The following is a 17,717-nucleotide window of genomic DNA, read 5'->3' on the forward strand; positions in this document are numbered from 1 at the left end:
TTCAAAAATTTCCTCTGGGGGCATGCCCCTAGACCCCCCTAGAATGCTCATGCTTTGTACTTTGCAGAGTGTGCTTTGCACACTGTGCAAACAGCTCCTCTCTCATTAGCATGTATATAGTAGCAATTTCAACATTATAGTCAATGGCCTGACCAACTCAATTTTCCCTCCTCCGGCCCTGTATGTTGAAATTGATACTATAGCCGGGCTATGCATTGTGCTGCCAATTGCTGCACAGTGTGAGAAGTGCAAAGCACAAGCATTCTAGGAGGTCTGGGGGCATGCCCCTACAGGAAAGTTTTAAAAATTAGACACTCATGCAGATATTGCATTTTTAATGATATTTCACTACTAAGTTACTATAGTTAGCTATCATACAGTACAGTAGTACTGTATATTAGAGATCATGCAGTTTTGGACTTTCTTCAAAAATATCACTATAAAACCAGCCTCAAATTTCTTGCATAGCAACTTGGCAGTATTGGTTAGGCATAGCCAAGCCCAAAAATGGCTTCAGAGTGACCCCAAACCCTTCCAACAAGTTTCTACGTAATTTAAAAAAATCTATTCAACAGAATTTTATTCTGGCTACATAACTAGCTAACTAACTAACTAACTGATGCCTTCAGCCAAGCATAACTCGACAATGGGTACGGCTACGAGCTTGATTTTTTCACTGTTTCAAGTGTTTGACATTGTTTCGTCCCGAGTATGTACAATGCACGTATCATGGTGTCCTCTTTTGTGTTCCAGTTCTTTTCGCGCAAGGTATCGATTTGCGATAGCACGATACGGCTTCCCTCTGGCTGTGTCACACATTTGCCCGCATTTACCGTAGCCACTGGATTCACTGCAAAGGAGTTTCTTGTACTGTTCTTCGTTTGCAACGCTGTGTAACGAGTGCAGCATAGCTACTAACAAAGCATAATGGCCACCTCGCTTTTCAGTGCGTAATTGATTATTGGGGTGCGCATTTGATTATGATTATGATGTGATTTGGGTTGAGGCTTAGAAGCCTGTACACCCATTCAATTACATATATATACATACATAAATTAGATGCAATGAACAAAAATTAACTACGAACATAATTATTACATTAACATAAATCTATAGTCATAAAAGTAATTATCTATAGCTGATTTAAAATTATTTAATAAAGAATTTCCTACAATATCACTCGTAAGATTGTTCCAATCATTAAGTACTCTAGTACCAAAATAGTTGACCCGACATGAAAGGTGGGCAGGGGGCTTAAGTAATTTATATGCGTGACCTCTAGTTTGTATATTGTTTGTATATTGTTTGTATAAAAAAGTTGGAGTGATCCAGATTGAAGTAATCGTTCAACATCTTGAAAAGGAATATTAAGTCACCACGTCTGTGCCTGTACAAAAGAGATGGTAAATTCATTGATGTCAGTCGATCTATGTAAGACTTGTCTCTTAAAGATGGTACTAGTTGTGTAGCATGCCGTTGCACACCCTCAAGGTTACGTTGATCTAATACATAATGGGGTCTCCAAATTACATTTCCGTATTCTAATATTGGTCGAACCATTGATTTGTACAACCGTGATAGTACAAATTCATTCAAATCGATAAAGCTTCTTTTCATACAAGCCAATACCCTGTTCGCTTTCATAGCTACTTCAGAAGCGTTTAGATACAAATTTATTTTAAGGAATGCATCATTATGCCTGGCGCCATTCTTTTTTTATTGTGCATGGTACATGTGGACTCAGTGCTCATAATAATTGTGTTATAAAAAAGTAACAAACAATTGCAAGTAGAAGGAAAAATTACGAAGATTAGGGATCAAACAAAGCAAAAAAGCAGGGAAACAAGGGAACAGCTGAATTTGATTTGATTTTTTGTTTAAGCTCATGACATTCAGCATAGCCGTTCTTCCATGTCAGAGTACACCGAGACGCATAAATACACAATTACAAAACTGAAAAACATACAAGACATGACTAATACAAAGCATTGCAATTAAGTAATACACAAATTAACTATTATTAGTCATCTTCGTTAAAGTAACAAATTCTCCATTCTTGCGGGGCACTTCAAATGGTAACTTATTCCACCAGCAAGCGGCACGATGTCAAAAATATTGCTATAGATGATGGTAAGTGCTGTTAGCAAAATAGGCCTTTCACTGAGTGTTATAGGTGTGAGAGCAACCAAATGTTATTGGAGGTTGCAGTTGCATACACTGGCGACTAAAACAGTGGTGATGAAATGCTGCCAAGCTACAGATCTCAATTTCTTCTGATATGTTCAGCCAAGCTAGCTGTTCACATGGTACAGACACATGATTGAAATTCTTGAGGGAGAAGACTACCCTGAAAGTTGTGAAACAAGGGAGATTGCCTATAGCTACCTTCAAATATACTAGTGGACATGTAATCCCTAATTCAGTTATGGTTATAGACTGAAGAGTAGGGATTAGATGTCCACTAGTATAATATTATCTGCAGGTATAGGCAACCTCTACCATAAGGGAGGTTGCATTGTATATAATATATATATATATATATATGCAACCTCCCTTAAGGTTCATGTATCTGTGTTTCCCAATCAGTGATCAGCCTTGAGTGGTCTTGTAGGTGGGACATGTATTAATGTCTGTGTTTTATGTAGAAATCCTTGTATGTAACAATATTATCATTGGAATAAGGGAATAATGGAAGCTGCCAGTAGAATAGAATCTGTTGTGAACAAGCGAAAATGTAAGTATTTGGTAGCTATGCTTATCTTTACTGTTTTGTAATCGACTGCAATTCTGTAGTCACTTTTGTTTAAAACAAATGAAGCTGAACAGGAGCAGTAAAACGATGACAGAGTAAAAGCAGTTGGGATAGTTTTGTGGAGAAGTAAGCAATGGTGTGTTTGAAACTGTTTTGTCTTCTGTCGTAATACCATTGCAGTATTGATCCCTCTGACTTCCTTGTTGAGTCACTGTGATGGTGGTGGTAGTAAAGAAACCGTCAATTCTATTATTTATGCACGTAATTGTATATGAATGTAATTTTTATTATGTTGCACATTTATTCGAAACAAGTTGATGTTGTGCTACTTCTAAAAGCCAGGCGCCATGCAGCTAGCTAACTCATCTGGAATTAACTATAGACAGTATATACTACTATGAATTAACCAACTATGTATTACTATTTTACAATAGGGTAGTTTTGGGTTGTGCAATAAATGGGTGGCCTGCGGATCAAGTCACGATGGGGTTGGCTTTTTTTCACCCCTTCTAGGTATTTGTCCCGTTTCACTTTAGGATATTTAGCTCAAAGATTTTCACTTAGGCTCCTAGGCTATGGGTAAACACCTCGAACAGGCTCTGCCTTCTGTGTACACCCTCCAGTGCCTAACTGGTAAAGTAGATAATAATAATATTAACCAATTCTCATTTCGTAATTCATGAAATTTTCGTAATTCGTTCAATTACGCTGTTATGCACTACTAAGGAAGCGTTTGCTAAACAAACCGATTTTGCCAACACATTATGTACAGAAGTATCTTCTAAACTGTTTTATAGTGTGACTGACGTGTTTTTCCCACAAATTCTTTCGACAAAGCCTCACAGCTGCTCTTCATTTTCGTTCGGGTGTGTAAGGGATACGCCCCCTTTCAACTTGAAGCGATAGGCTATTTCTGGTAGTGTACGAGGCCTGCACTGTTGTTTTTCAGTTGCTAAATGCCTGAAAACCTTAAGGGAAAGGTAGTCTGAGGAAAGTCGCCACACCCGTATTTCAGTCCGCCGAAAAGAAACCACCACCTCAGAGCATAGTTCACCTGTGCAAAAATTTAGTACAGACTTCATTTCACTTTTACTTCTTACGTAAAGCTGCTTTTACCATTATTACCATTTTGCTCACGTGGGTGCGTACGGACAAAGATAGGTACACACACACAGTTTTACGAAAACAATTTCAGTAAACCAGGTGCGCGCCGACATGAAGACCGGCTGTGGCCGCGCGCCTGATTTAAATTCTTTTAACGTGATTGGAGGGAGTATTGGGAAGGTTTGTAGAGGGAAAGAGGGTTGTTATTACCGGGTATAACGAGGGACGATAGATCTGAATTTGGGTAAAGTTACGGGTCTGGTTTCTGTTCGCAAAAATAGTCCCACTACAGGAAATTTGAAAACCTGTTTCACTGCTAACAGGTTAGCTGATTATTGCACTTTGTTTAACGGTAGCATTTCACGGGTAATTTGTATACTGTTTCAGGGAATCAGGGCCTACATTCTGCTGTGGGACTCACTAGTGTTCTGGTCCAATTTGTAGGTAAAGCCACAAAGTAAATATGTGACTGTCTCTGGGGAAACCGGTCTTATCGCCCATTTAAAAGTATCGAGAAACGTCGGTTTTAAATATTCTGTGTGTTGTAGCTGGCCAATGGTGGTAGCTACGCATACCAAATTTTCACACGTTTCACAACAATTTCTTACCTTCCTGATCATCCACTGAAGAAGTAGTCAACAGCTAAGTTTCCCGCCATTTTAGATAGTTTTTAAACCGAGGTTGTCTGTATCAGGCGAGCTCCAGAAGGGTGGGAGGCGGGGACCCTGGAAGGCGGGAAAGATGGTCAAAAATTGAAAAGAGACGTGCTGGGATGAATTAGGCCAAGTTATAGGCCATTCAGGGCTCAGAACTGGCTAAAATGAAAGGGAATTTACAACACAGGCCATTGTCCAACACCACAGAGCTGTACAGCTACACACCGCCATCTCCTGGTTGGCCAGGGCTCCATCAAGACCCCAGACAACTCGTACGGCTCGCCACTGTGCTCTAGAAAAGCAGCCAGCAAAAGCAGACCACTTTACTCTGGTCGACTGTGGCAGTGAAACTTGATAGTGCATTCATTAAGCTTTGTGTTTGTGTGAAAAAATCAAACTTCCTGTCTTGGGCGATAAGAACGGTTTTCGTAGATCCAGTCACATATATACCCAACCAGGGGCATACGCAAGAATTTTGAAAAGGGGTTTCCACTACAGCTAAGTGATTGTTATATTAGAGTATTTTATACCACCTGACTGCTCTATTAGAGTAGCTCGATCTGTTCACCAAAATCATAATTCAGAACAATGCTATAAATGTTGCTATCATGTTAGAAACTATTATTTAACTAAGATAAAAGTTTAAAATATGTCCTGTTCCATGATAGATTCCAGATTCTGGAAACCTGAAGTTTCAATTTCTTAATGTTTCAAGTAGTGTGTTGATTAGAGTATATCGGAGAACGCACGTGACGTGGTGAACATGGCGTCTCCTCATCGCCCTCAAGAGCAATATGCTAAACCGCCGCCGTGTTGGCCACGTTTGGATGACATTCTTCGTAACCGTTTAGCCTGGCTACACCACTCGATCGGCAGGGATGTGTTGAGTCCTGCTGAAGGTGCTGGAGAGTTTTCTCACATTGTGAGTGACCTTCTATTGGAGTATGAAGTGATAACTTTGCCAACCTGTAACGGACGCCATCGTCCTCGTAGAATGGAAACAATTTTGAAGAACCTTACTGACATGAAGAACGCTTCTCGTAGACATATGGAGGGCGATGACGGGAATTTTATTACACTGGTGCGAACGCACAATAAAGTTTTAAAATGTCATCGCCGCCAGCAGATCACTAGGAAAATGTGTAAGAATGAGCAGGAGTTCCGAAAGAATCCCTGGCAGTATGTTCACAAGAAGTTACAACCATCTGATAATCCTGATCCATCTTTCGATCATAGCTCTGCTACCAGTTACTTTAAGGAAACTTACTCTGATAGTACAGTTACTTACAATAAATTACCGGATTGGACCCATGAATTTATACCTGATTGTGATCCGTCATTATTCAACACAGAGAAGATCACTCCTGGATTGGTGAAATCTACATTGAAACACTGCTCTATGCAGTCTGCTCCAGGAATGGATGGCATCACCTATTATCATCTCTACCACCTTCCGTCAAGTCATCATTTCATGGCTACCCTGTTTAATAAATTACTTGAGACAGGAACTGCTCCACCTAGCTGGGGAGTTGCCCGGTTAAGGCTTATTCATAAATCTGGTGATATCAGTGATCCATCTAACTTCCGTCCAATTGCCCTTACCTGTGTGGTGGGGAAGCTATTCCATAAGATTCTGAGCCGACATCTTGAGATTTACTTGAGAGCAAACAATGTTATAGATACTAGTATCCAGAAGGGTTTTGTTTCTGGCTTGCCGGGCGTGTTTGAGCACATATACTCTCTATCTGCTATCATGGAGGACGCTTTGACAAATAGAAAGCCACTGATGATGACTTTCCTCGATTTGAAGAATGCTTTCGGCTCTGTATCCCACCAACTGATTTTCGATATGCTGGAAGCAGTAAAAGTGCCACCTTCTTTAAAGATTACGTTCAATCCTTTTATTCACAGTTGTTTGTCATCGTTAAGGGTAATTCTTGGGAAACAGACCAGATACCTTTTAAACGAGGTGTTTTTCAGGGAGACACACTCTCCTATAATCTTCCTACTTGTGTTCAACCCTGTTCTCAAGCTAGCAGAGTCATTGAACTCCTCATACGGCTATCAGTTTCAGTTGAAGATCAAGGACACTGAGATGCTTCCACCTGTTGGTACCTATGTGTATATAAAATGGACTGAGGACAATGGAGAATTGCCAGGATGGTACAAAGCTTATGTTGATGAGTACTACACAGATGGATCTTGTAAAATTGTGTACAGTGAAGATAATGGACAAGTGGTATATGAAACAGTTGATCTCAATAGGACGCAGTGGCTACCCTGTTGTAAAAGAAAAGAGCTAGGAAATTCGTTCCTCTTGAGACAGATCCGGTCACCAGTAAAGCTAAATGGAGGCCGTCATTGAAAGTAGTTAACTCCAGTGAGCATTCAGTGATGGGTTATGCTGATGATGTTACGTTGGTTTCTGATAACTTTGATATACGTGTTAGTGTTCTTCAAACAGTTGACCGTAGAGCATGTGACCTGGATCTATCTTTCAAACCTGTGAAGTGTATATCGTACCTATTCGACGGCTCTAAGTGTTTGCAGAAAGGAATAGTTCTATCTAAAGGTGTTACAAGGTCAATTACTGAAGGCGGCACAAAGTTTTTGGGAAAGCTCATTGGTGTATCATTAAGTGCTACAAAGAGATCTGCTAATAAACGTATGGTAGGCCGGATAACAGAATTACTATCAGCTACTGACATCCTGCGCATACGTGGAGAATACAAACTTTGGATTCATCGAAACTACATTTTATCACTGTTGCGTTTCCACCTTAGTGTGGATGCAGTTACACCTACTGCCATATTGAAGACGGAGTCTATGGCTACTCGCTACTTGAAAAGATGGCTACATCTACCAAGAAGTGCAACACGTGTAGTCCTTTATTACCCGGGGATATGCTGTCCAAGTGTATCTAATGTTACAAGGGCGGCCAAGATTAGCTTGTTGTCATGTATCAGTGCTTCCTCAGACCCTAAGCTCCAAGAGCTAGGTGTGCATCTACATTTAGGGCAAGAATTTCTGCAATTTCAGGATTGTGATTATTCCATCCTATCTACAGCCAGGAAGCAACTCTCTTCATTACCTACTGCGAGATCATTGTATGTGACAGCTAAGACTCAGCTACTTAGCGAGGTTAAATCTACCTCTGAGGATCACCTTCAAACACTTTCTGTTCAGTGCAAGTTTGCAGACTCTGCCGAGCTTGAGACCTCTTGTCGAACTTGGAACCGATTGCTATCCAGTATGCATCCTGGTCAGCTGTCGTTTCTTTTGCGGGCGGCTTCGGACACTCTGCCAACTGCCATGAATTTGCGAAGGTGGAATATACAATGTCATGCAAAATGTGTACTTTGTGATTCCTCACGTCCGACTACTGCTCATGTCTTGGGGGGTTGCCCGGTTGCGTTATCTCAGGAAAGGTACACTTATCGACGTGATTTAGTCATTCAGTCCTTGGTCGACAGTTTCATCAGGGTTTACATTGACTTGCCCTATATCCGGGTTTATGCTGACCTTCCTAACTTGCGAGCCAGTGAGTCACCCCCATCTACACTTCCACCTAATGTGATTGTGACCCCCTTTAGACCAGACATTGTTATCCATAATACCGTCACTTCTAGTATACTTTTATTTGAACTGACATGTCCATTGGACAGTGCCCACCATCTTGAGCAGGCTAGATCCCGCAAACAAAATAAGGCTGAATACCACCAAATTCTATCAGAGCTAGATCGGTTAAATGTTACCAACTTTTATGAGACTCTTGAGATCAGCGTTTTAGGTCACTTCCAGCAATTTTCAGTCTCTAACACTTACAATGTACTACATTTTATTGATAAGGACATCAATATCACAAGGTCACTGGTTCGACGGATGCTGGATGATGCATCGAAGGTTTGTATGACTGCATCCCAGAGGATTTTTATGGCAAGGGATTGCCGAGAGTGGTTGTGATAATGTACTTGTAATTTAATATTTTTGTTTTGTTTTGTAATTGTTGTTTTTGTTTGTAATTGTTGTTTTTGTTTGTAATTGTAATTACTTTTCTCCCTTGCCATGCCCACGTTGGTATCACTTGATCACCAGCCTTGTGGTCGCATGTGACCGAGGGTTACTGAATTTGTAAATGTATATACATGTCTCATTTATCATGATGGTTTCAACAACAATAAAATCCAAAGGGGTCCGGAAACCCCCCTCGGTGCGCCCCTGCCAACTCCTAGGATAGATGTTGGGGTGCATTTTGTAGCCAATCTTGGAGGGTTTGACACTGTTTATTTTAGGGCTGTTAGGGGGGAACTTCCCCCCCCCTAAAATCTCAGACACACCTCCTAAAATTGTGAGTGAGACTGTTATAGGTTAAGCTTGTTTTTAAAATGGCACACCAAACATGCTCTCAGATTCATGCTCAGAGTGGTTAATACGAAAAATTTTCCCACATTAAAAATTGCAAATGCAGCCTTAAAATGCTCTCAGATTCAGTATCAGATAATTAATTTTTTTAAAATCTGCTAGGGTACATATACAACTAACTAAATTTCATGCATATAGTGATGGCTATATCTGAAAGCCTAAGTCTACCCAGTTTTTCCAACTAGCATGCATAACTCTCAAAATTGTCCTTATAAAGTCAATCTCAGAAAGTATAATTTGTAAAAATTTCTACTTTCAAAATAGCACACACAGTCACCACAAATATCCCCCAGATTTAATATCAGAGAGCCTGATCATACAATCTGGCTTCACCCAATGACAAATATCAAAATCAACACTCATGACACAGCGTTAAATGGCTAACTAGCGTTTGGTAACTATTTCAAGTGTTTAACATAGCTGTGAACTTGGACATCTATGGCAGACTATCACCTGGTCACCCCCCAAATTCCTGATTCCCCTCAAAGGAGAAATCCTAGAATAATCACTGGTTTGACAGGAAAATCTTAAGGCCACATGTAAGTACGTACTCTTCAATTCTTTAGACAATAGTACGTAGAAAACAGATTATATGATCAAAGCAAATTTACGGCTTATAATTCATGTATGTGTCACTGGAACTTCAAAAAGGAACTACTTCACGTGCACTTTGTATGAGTGTATTATAATACATTTCATGGCCAATCACTGGAATAAGCTCATTCACAGCTGCAAGTAACAGGTACCTACAGTATTCTTGGGCATCATGTGGGCACTGCAGGTGTGAGCCTGAATTGCATGAGCATCAAGCAATGGATCAGATTTGGTTTCGTCAGCCTCACTATTGACCTGGGATGAACCTTGATTTCTGCAGAATACAGAATTCATAGCCATTGAGGCCTGTAACTGAATCTCTATATGGATTGACAGATGAGCTACTGTATTGCCATGATCTTTAGCAGTATTATAGATCTTCCATGCAGTTGTAATAGTTCATCAATGATAGTTTTATCATAATCATTCTTGATTCATTGAGATTACACATGCTATAGTGGACAGCCATTAATTGCTTATTATACTAGAGCACTGGTCACTGTTGTTAGGCAATATATAAGCAGTCAATACACTGTTAAAAATAGGGTGTAATCCAATCACCTTTGGGGGAGTTCTAACTGCTGTTTAAATTAAACTCCTTTGAAGGGAGTTGTAGTACTCCCCAGGGGTGCTCTAGGAGCAACTAAAAGGTGTTACAAGGGCATTGCAACACTCCCTAAGGGTGTTCTAGGAATAGCTATAAAGGTGTTCTAGTGCTCTCCATGGTGGCATTTTGTTGAAAAGAAATGTAGGCTTGCTATAGCATTCCAGTAACCTTCATGTTGATTTCAATTTATACTCAATGACTACCAACAACAAAGCACATTAGCAGTACGCAATAATATATTTGCAACACCTTATACTTACCACATAGTTGTTTCCAAGTCACTCTTATAGAAGTTAGCAAACTGTACTTATAACCTAATTTTCAATAGAAGCATCCAATTGTGGGTTTCAATATACCTAGGTGTAGGCAAACACCCTTACAGTGGCTTAGCTATTATTGGGGAGTAAAATGACATTTGTGGTGTTCAACAACACCCCAAGTGCTACAATACTCCCCTAGGGTGTTGTAAATACCATGGGTGTACATGAACACCTTTACGATGGGTGTACCTGTAACACCTCGTTTTAACAGTGTATGCTAGACTACCGTAAATCTTTCATCTAAAATTTCGACGCTACATATTTTAATCACTTGTATAATTGACGAAAAATTTTTGACAGAATAACTATAGGTATATATGCATTAATATTTGTATGCACGAATTATTCGTATAATAGTTTAAATAATTCATTTATTTATGATTACTGGGCAGTCAGCACAGCTGGTGTGCCCAGGAAAAAAAAAAAGAGGGAATACAGTATTAGGTACAATTATATACTAACTAGTGTGGTGCTGATTGTTTGTAAAGTGTGATATCAAGTTAGTTGTAAACTCGTCATAGTTTGTCATCTCTATGATAAATACAGGCAGTTCATTGCATCATTGTAATTTTCATTGATACAGCCAGCGACGAAAATTTTTTGACAACAAATTTTTCCTGATTTAAGATAATACATAAATTATTGCAGTGAATATATAATTCAGCTTAATGCTTAGTAGCCACACTTGGGGTCAAATACATGAGTATCTGTATTTAAAATATTACCAGTAATTGTATCTGTAGTTCAGAAATTGCATGTATTTGTATTTACCTCCTAATGTCTTTAAATACTTGCAAAGTTGCAATTACCTTTACCAAACTAAATAAGAATATAAAACTTTGCGATGTCATTTGAAAAGCAGGAGTCAGAGCCCCTAACCAAGAAAACAACACTTTCCATCCAATGATTTGATAGGTGAGACAGTATTCAATTAATCCCAATAACATCACTGTGATAGTTAGGGCTTGGCAGTATTGATTCAGAAATTTTACTATCACGATATATCATGGGGAAATATCTCGATATTACTAATTATCACGATATTTTTTTAATATTTTGACAGATGCTCTACTATGAAACTACACTTACCTACACAAGTGATATAACCTGCAGCAACATGAATGGATATGCAAAAATACATGCACATGGCATTAACCATTTATTGAACTATACATGGATATAATAGACATTAGCCAGACCTACAATTAAGCATGGAGAGGATGTGTCTTACACACCCAAGTGCATGACATAAATTCAGGAGTTCTACATGCATGACTAAAAGACTGCCAACTATAGCATCAAAAGCTCATTCACCCATACACATTTTATTAGCTATATGTGACTGGGCCTGCGAAAATAGGGCATGTGGGCACATGATTTTTGCCTACTTTTCCAAACGTTCGTCACTCATAACTTTTTGTACCATTATGTTATGGCAATGCAATTTTGAGCATGTAGTAAGAATTTAATTGGCTCTATGATGCAAGTAACAAAATACAAATATTCTGTTCCAGCACTGAGATATGACCTGTAGAGTGACGCAGTGTAGTTTGTGCCCACATGCCCTGTTATCACAGGCCCGGTCACATATAATGCCACAATGTGTAGGAATATCCTTTCCTCAATAATAATAATGTCCCTTCAGTAGCTACTTTCATATTCGCATGAATGCTCTAGATAGTTACTTGACTGCTCTATTAGAGTATAAAAGTGACTGCTCTATTAGAGTATCTCGATCTTTCCTGGAGCTAAACAGTAGCACTATGTTTACAGTAGTTAGCTAATACGAATATTAGTGGAGAACACCGCGGTAATCACGATATCGCGATAATATCGTTTCCAAGAATTTTTGATACTGGTATCGTTACATCAGAATATCATGGTTTTACGATACTAGACAGATGCTAAAAGCATGATGGGGCGATCCCATAGGCGAGGGGGCAGGGGGTCCATCCCCCCCCCCCTCCCACTTTTTTGGGACACTGTTTGCAAGAAAAGATCGAGATACTCTAATAGAACAGTCAGGATCTGAATACTCTAATAGAGCAGTCACAGTATTCAGAGAAGCAGTGTAGCAAATTACTTGGCTACGTATGTGTAGTTATAAATAAGGAGATATAATTGGTGGAGAGCAACTATTGTTAGCAGGCTGTGACCTTCTCTTTTTTTTTGTCTTCAACTCACAGCTGGCCTGGCCCCCTCATTCTTTGGCCTGCTCCACCGCCCCTGGGCGAGCCTGAGCATAGGCGGCAGAAAAGGGGGGGGGGGGGGGGGGGGGCTAGGGGGCTGAAGCCCCCCCTCAGAAAGATATCACGCGAAATTATTTTTCTTGGAGTGGGGCTGAAAACCGTGGTCATGCAAGATCGAGATACTCTAATAGAGCAGTCACTCTAATAAAGCAATCACAGTATTAGAGCAGTGTGTAGCGAGCTATGTAAGGATTTTATGTAGTTTATCAGGATAAATTCGTAGCTGGTGAGGTGGGTAGCTATTGTCAGCTGGTTGTGACCTTTTTTTTGGTCTCACCTTACCAAACCAGAGACAATGTAGATCATTTCAATAATAAGAAATAAATAAAATAATAATTTCCATTAGTCTGGGTCAGCCCAGCCCTCCCTCATATCAATTACTTCCTCTGCCCCTGAGTCTGAGTTGTGTAGAAAGCGATGCGGCATCAACTGTATTTCCATGAATCGCATTAATTTTAATGTGCGTGTTTGTAGCTATTATACATACAGAAATGCTCAGGCTACTCTAGAGGTAGCTGGAGGGATGTGAAAAAAGTTCAAGTTGGGAGGTTGCCAGTATATAGCTGCATAACTGTGTGGAAGCATAATCTTGCCTCCCTGTCTTCTGCAGTTCCATTGACCAACTGCATGCTCTCTTCTGCGAGTGTGCATGGCGTCTATCAGGTGTCTACTTGCTTATGCTTCATGTTGCATTTCTGCTGCCGTCCTTGCCCTGTCTCATTCTCTCCCTGCCTTCTTCTAAGACAGTCTTCTTTGTCCATGTCTATGTAGATAAGAAGTTGTAACCCACGTGACAAATTCTAAGCCAAGTGGCGCAAATACAGTCTTCTTCGTACAGGAAGTTTACGTGAACGTGACACACGTAGCTACCATTCACCCGGGAATTCACTAGCCAGTGTTTCCTCCTCGCCCTGTCTCGTTTTCTCCCACCCTTCTTCCAAGACGGTCTTCATTGTCCATGTCAATCTAAATGTAATGTATGTAAGAATAAGTTGTGAGACAAGTGACAAATTCTAAGCCATCACGGTAAGGCTTTTTTCCGTGTTCGTTACGTAAACTCTTGGGAATGGTCAGACGTACGGTCGTTTTTTTTTTCTTTTGTTTTTTTTTTTTCTTTCTTTTTTAAAATTTATTTTATTAAACCCGGGCTTGATGGACTGCCCTTGCCTACCACCCCCAGCATAAAGAAAGGCACGTGCTGGACAACTGTAAAAGACAATAGAAAAAAAACAGATTAACGCAGCCAGCATGTTGCTCTGACAAGCGGGACTCCACTTGCACTAAATTTAAAATGTACAGTTGAGCGCACTGCCAGTGTGGGGCTGTCCGTGTTCGTTACGTAAACTCTCGGGAATGGTCGGACGTACGAGTGACTACTGCAATTTGTGGGGCTCGCTCAGGCCATAGATAATATGTTACCGGATTTCACATAACAAGGCTTCCACACACACAAAATCAAACTTACGTTTTTACCAGAAATGGATTGCTGGCCTAATACACTATCACATTCCACACTGTACTTCCTTCAGGACTGGCAAGTCTGGTTTCTGTGGCAGCTTTCTTCCGACCCTGTCAAAGCCACGAGTGGGAGATTGGCGCCATTGAATGGCCATGGCTTTGTGATAATGGTGTGTAGTGAGCTGGGACTTCACAGAGAGCTCACCAATAGTGTTCTCGGTCAATTTGGAGTGATTTGAGGGCCATGGGGAGCCCAAACTTGGCCTCTGGATTCCAATCGTCTTCTTACTCCATTTTATACCCGTATATTACTCCATTTTATACCCGTATATTAAGACCACCATCCACCCCCACCCTCCCACCCTATTACTATCACCTGTGATATTATTACCCACTCGAGAAAAGCTGCCCAAAACAGGGCTAATTTTGGGTATCAGAAATGTATACACCCACTCAGTGATAGCTAGTAGATAGATGCATACTTGGTGCAAATTTTGTTTGCACAGCTGTAGGCACTGGGAAGTTATTACACAATGATTACTTAAAATCGCCATATCTCCTAACGAAGTTTTGTGCGTCGAAGCCGGGTTTTGTCAAATTCAGTCACATATAGTCCTTATCTATGCTCAGGCTAGCCCCAATAACCGAGATACCGCCCACCCCTAGTGATAGTGGCTATAGTGACACATCACCACAGACAGGTAGTGGCTAGTGACGCATCACCTGTAGCTACAGTGAACTATTATTGATACCACGATATCACCTCCGACCCTGATAAATAATGAATCTCGTTATTTAATATGACGCGCCCCCGCTTACATGAGTTAAGTGCCTCATGGTCAACCTGTTTTTCTGTGGAACAAACTATTATGAATGACCTTTTAGTCGCTTTTAGTACCATGGCCAAGATCAGAGGAGGATATACCGTATTTATACCTGGTGGTTGTTTCAAGTTGCCAGATCGAGTGCCAGATATACATGTATAGCCACTGAACTAGTGGATAGTTTCAATACTAGCTTCAATGTGGAAGGTATAAACTTGTCTACGTACCCTATAGCGGGTTATTTTCGAAACAGAAATTTTCGTACAAGAAACAAAATCTGAATTTCGAAAGATTAAAATTTCGAAGAGTGCATATTTCGAAGTCCAGATGGATTTCAAATAAACGGAAATTCGTGTCACAAATTATGAAAATGCGTGAATGTTTCCCAAAAACTGACTTACTGATGGAATAATCCCCATTCCTGTGCACTGGAGAGAAGACTGAGGGAGTCTCGGGTGGAGTGAACTCACTGGCACGATCACGCTCTATCATAGCTAGCTCATATCACCCATTACCAGAAATTTAGTACATTTTTTTGGTCGTGTGCATTAGTGTAGACAACCTGTGTAAAATATTCATATAATACAATCACTTTTGAATGTGATGTTTTTAAAGCTATGCATATGTTGGAATAAATGTCTAATGATTGAAACCAACACATTCCAAACGGTTTGAAGCCATTTAGTCCCTAACCACGATATTATCTTGCACTAACCTCAAAATTTGCTTCCACTTAGTACACTTCAAAGCCATACTGTGTATGTAGTGTGTGTCTGTGTCTGCATGGTTTAATCATGGCACATTTATACCTCATAAATTAGAGTGTTAACCACATCAAAGGGATACTCGAAATAACTGTTTGTGTGCTTTAACTTTCTCAGTTAAGGAACATTGTGTGAGATATAAACTGTTTGTTTCTTATTTTTTTTAATTTCTGTTGTAATTTACAAGTACATGTTCCTTTATAGCCTGCAGCTCGTCTATACAAAACCATTCATCCGGAAGCCACAAGTCACCGACTAAACTGATGATTGTTTCTAATGTGCATGCATGTGTGCATATTATTGTATTTTTAAATTAATTGAGTTGATTGACTATAATGTAGTCTGTATCAAAACGCGTACGCCATAAGTGTCTTGTCCTGGAGGAAGCTGGTCTATCACATCATACTTCAGTCGTTTTGCTTTGTTATTATCGCTAGCATAACTAGTCGAGCAATTTTTGGTCCAAATTTACACCAGATTTAACCTTAGATGGGTAAATTCTCAAAAAATCTTCTGTGGGGGCATGCCCCCAGACCATAGATAATATAGTCCTTAAGGACTATATTATCTATGCCCAGATCCCCCTAGACGAGAGCATGCTAAAGCATGCTCTAGGTTTTGCATTGTGTACGTGCATATATGCTCAAAACTCCTTACTTTAAAACAGCACCCATCATAGTCTGCTGATTTTATTACAAGCATTTTCTAGTTCGATGTACGTGATTTTAATATACCCTGAAAAGTAGACTATCTCATTTGGCGCCAGTTTCAGCTAGCTACTACTTCCGTAGTTTACTTGCTGGAGAAAACAGAACACCTATAATTAGTTGGATTGAGCTTTCTAAGTAAGGTCAGTGCTGGATTTGCCTATTAATGACGAATGACGTAGGCAATACGTCATAGACTGAAGCAGTTTCTAATTTGTTGGAGCACCGCTGGACATTTATGGACGGCCTGGAACCACAAGTAGATGGCTGTATTTAGCGAAGGTTTTAGCCTACGCGTTAATAATAAGGTGAAAATGATTGGTTACATACAGATTCAACCGATTTCGTAGGGTGAGTGAGTTTATTGTATGTTAAACCCATACATTTGGGCCTACCGAACCATAGTCTTTATTGCCACATGTAGACGGACTTCAATCCTACCAAATGGGTCATTTAGCCTTTATTATACAAAATTTCATCACCTTCACTGCAGAGCAGAAATTGTACACCGCTATTTGAGATGTATTGCCAATCCAACACTGTATGTCAATTTAATTTTTAATCAGTAGGCCCATGACCTCAAATTTCTGGTATTGCATAGATTCTAGAGCAGACGGCATCAATTCCCATTCTGGATCACCTGTTTTTTGGTTATTGGTACAGTAAAGTTTACCCATTATCATCAGCAATACTGAGCTAAAATTCAAGGAACACACGAACGAATCGCCGAAAGTTGGACGGTTGCTTTCACTTGTGGGAATTTATTTTTCAAAAAACAGCCGGACGTGGGAATTTATTTTCGAAGAGAAGGGTCTCTTTGAAATATCCGAAAATAAAAACCTTTCGAAAATTACCAGCTATACAGTATGTACTTGTGTATGCATAGGGCTGAATGACTGGTAATGAAAAAAAATTTCATCAGGTCTAACACATGTTTCCAGTGTGTTTTTACATAGATAATAAAGGTATATATTATCTAATCCAAAACAGCCAGCTGTAAAAAAAGTGTGCGGCCCTCAAAAAGGCTATGGTGAAAAAAAGATGTGAAATCCAAGGTGGCGGCCAAGAAATGGCTGTGATGGTAGGTTAATGGTAAAAATTTTAATAACAACAATTCAGGTGAATTTTTGTGCCGCTTGATCTTGGCAAAAAAATTCATCAAAATTGCCGTTATTAAAATTTTTACCATTAACCTACCATCACAGCCATTTCTTGGCCGCCACCTTGGATTTCACATCTTTTTTTCACCATAGCCTTTTT

At 39.9% G+C, this 17,717-nt stretch overlaps 1 long non-coding RNA gene across 1 annotated transcript in view; it reads left to right on the top strand.

Annotated features, from left to right (window-relative positions):
• LOC136247423 (uncharacterized) overlaps positions 1–16,035 on the top strand; it is a 137,948-nt gene extending 121,913 nt beyond the window's left edge. The window contains exon 7 of the long non-coding RNA XR_010697521.1: positions 15,955–16,035. This is a non-coding gene — a long non-coding RNA (uncharacterized lncRNA). The remainder of the gene's footprint in view (positions 1–15,954) is intronic.
• Positions 16,036–17,717: the final 1,682 nt, after the last annotated feature.

This window comes from Dysidea avara, chromosome 2 (genome assembly GCF_963678975.1).
Source record: "Dysidea avara chromosome 2, odDysAvar1.4, whole genome shotgun sequence".
Classification (NCBI taxonomy): domain Eukaryota; kingdom Metazoa; phylum Porifera; class Demospongiae; order Dictyoceratida; family Dysideidae; genus Dysidea; species Dysidea avara.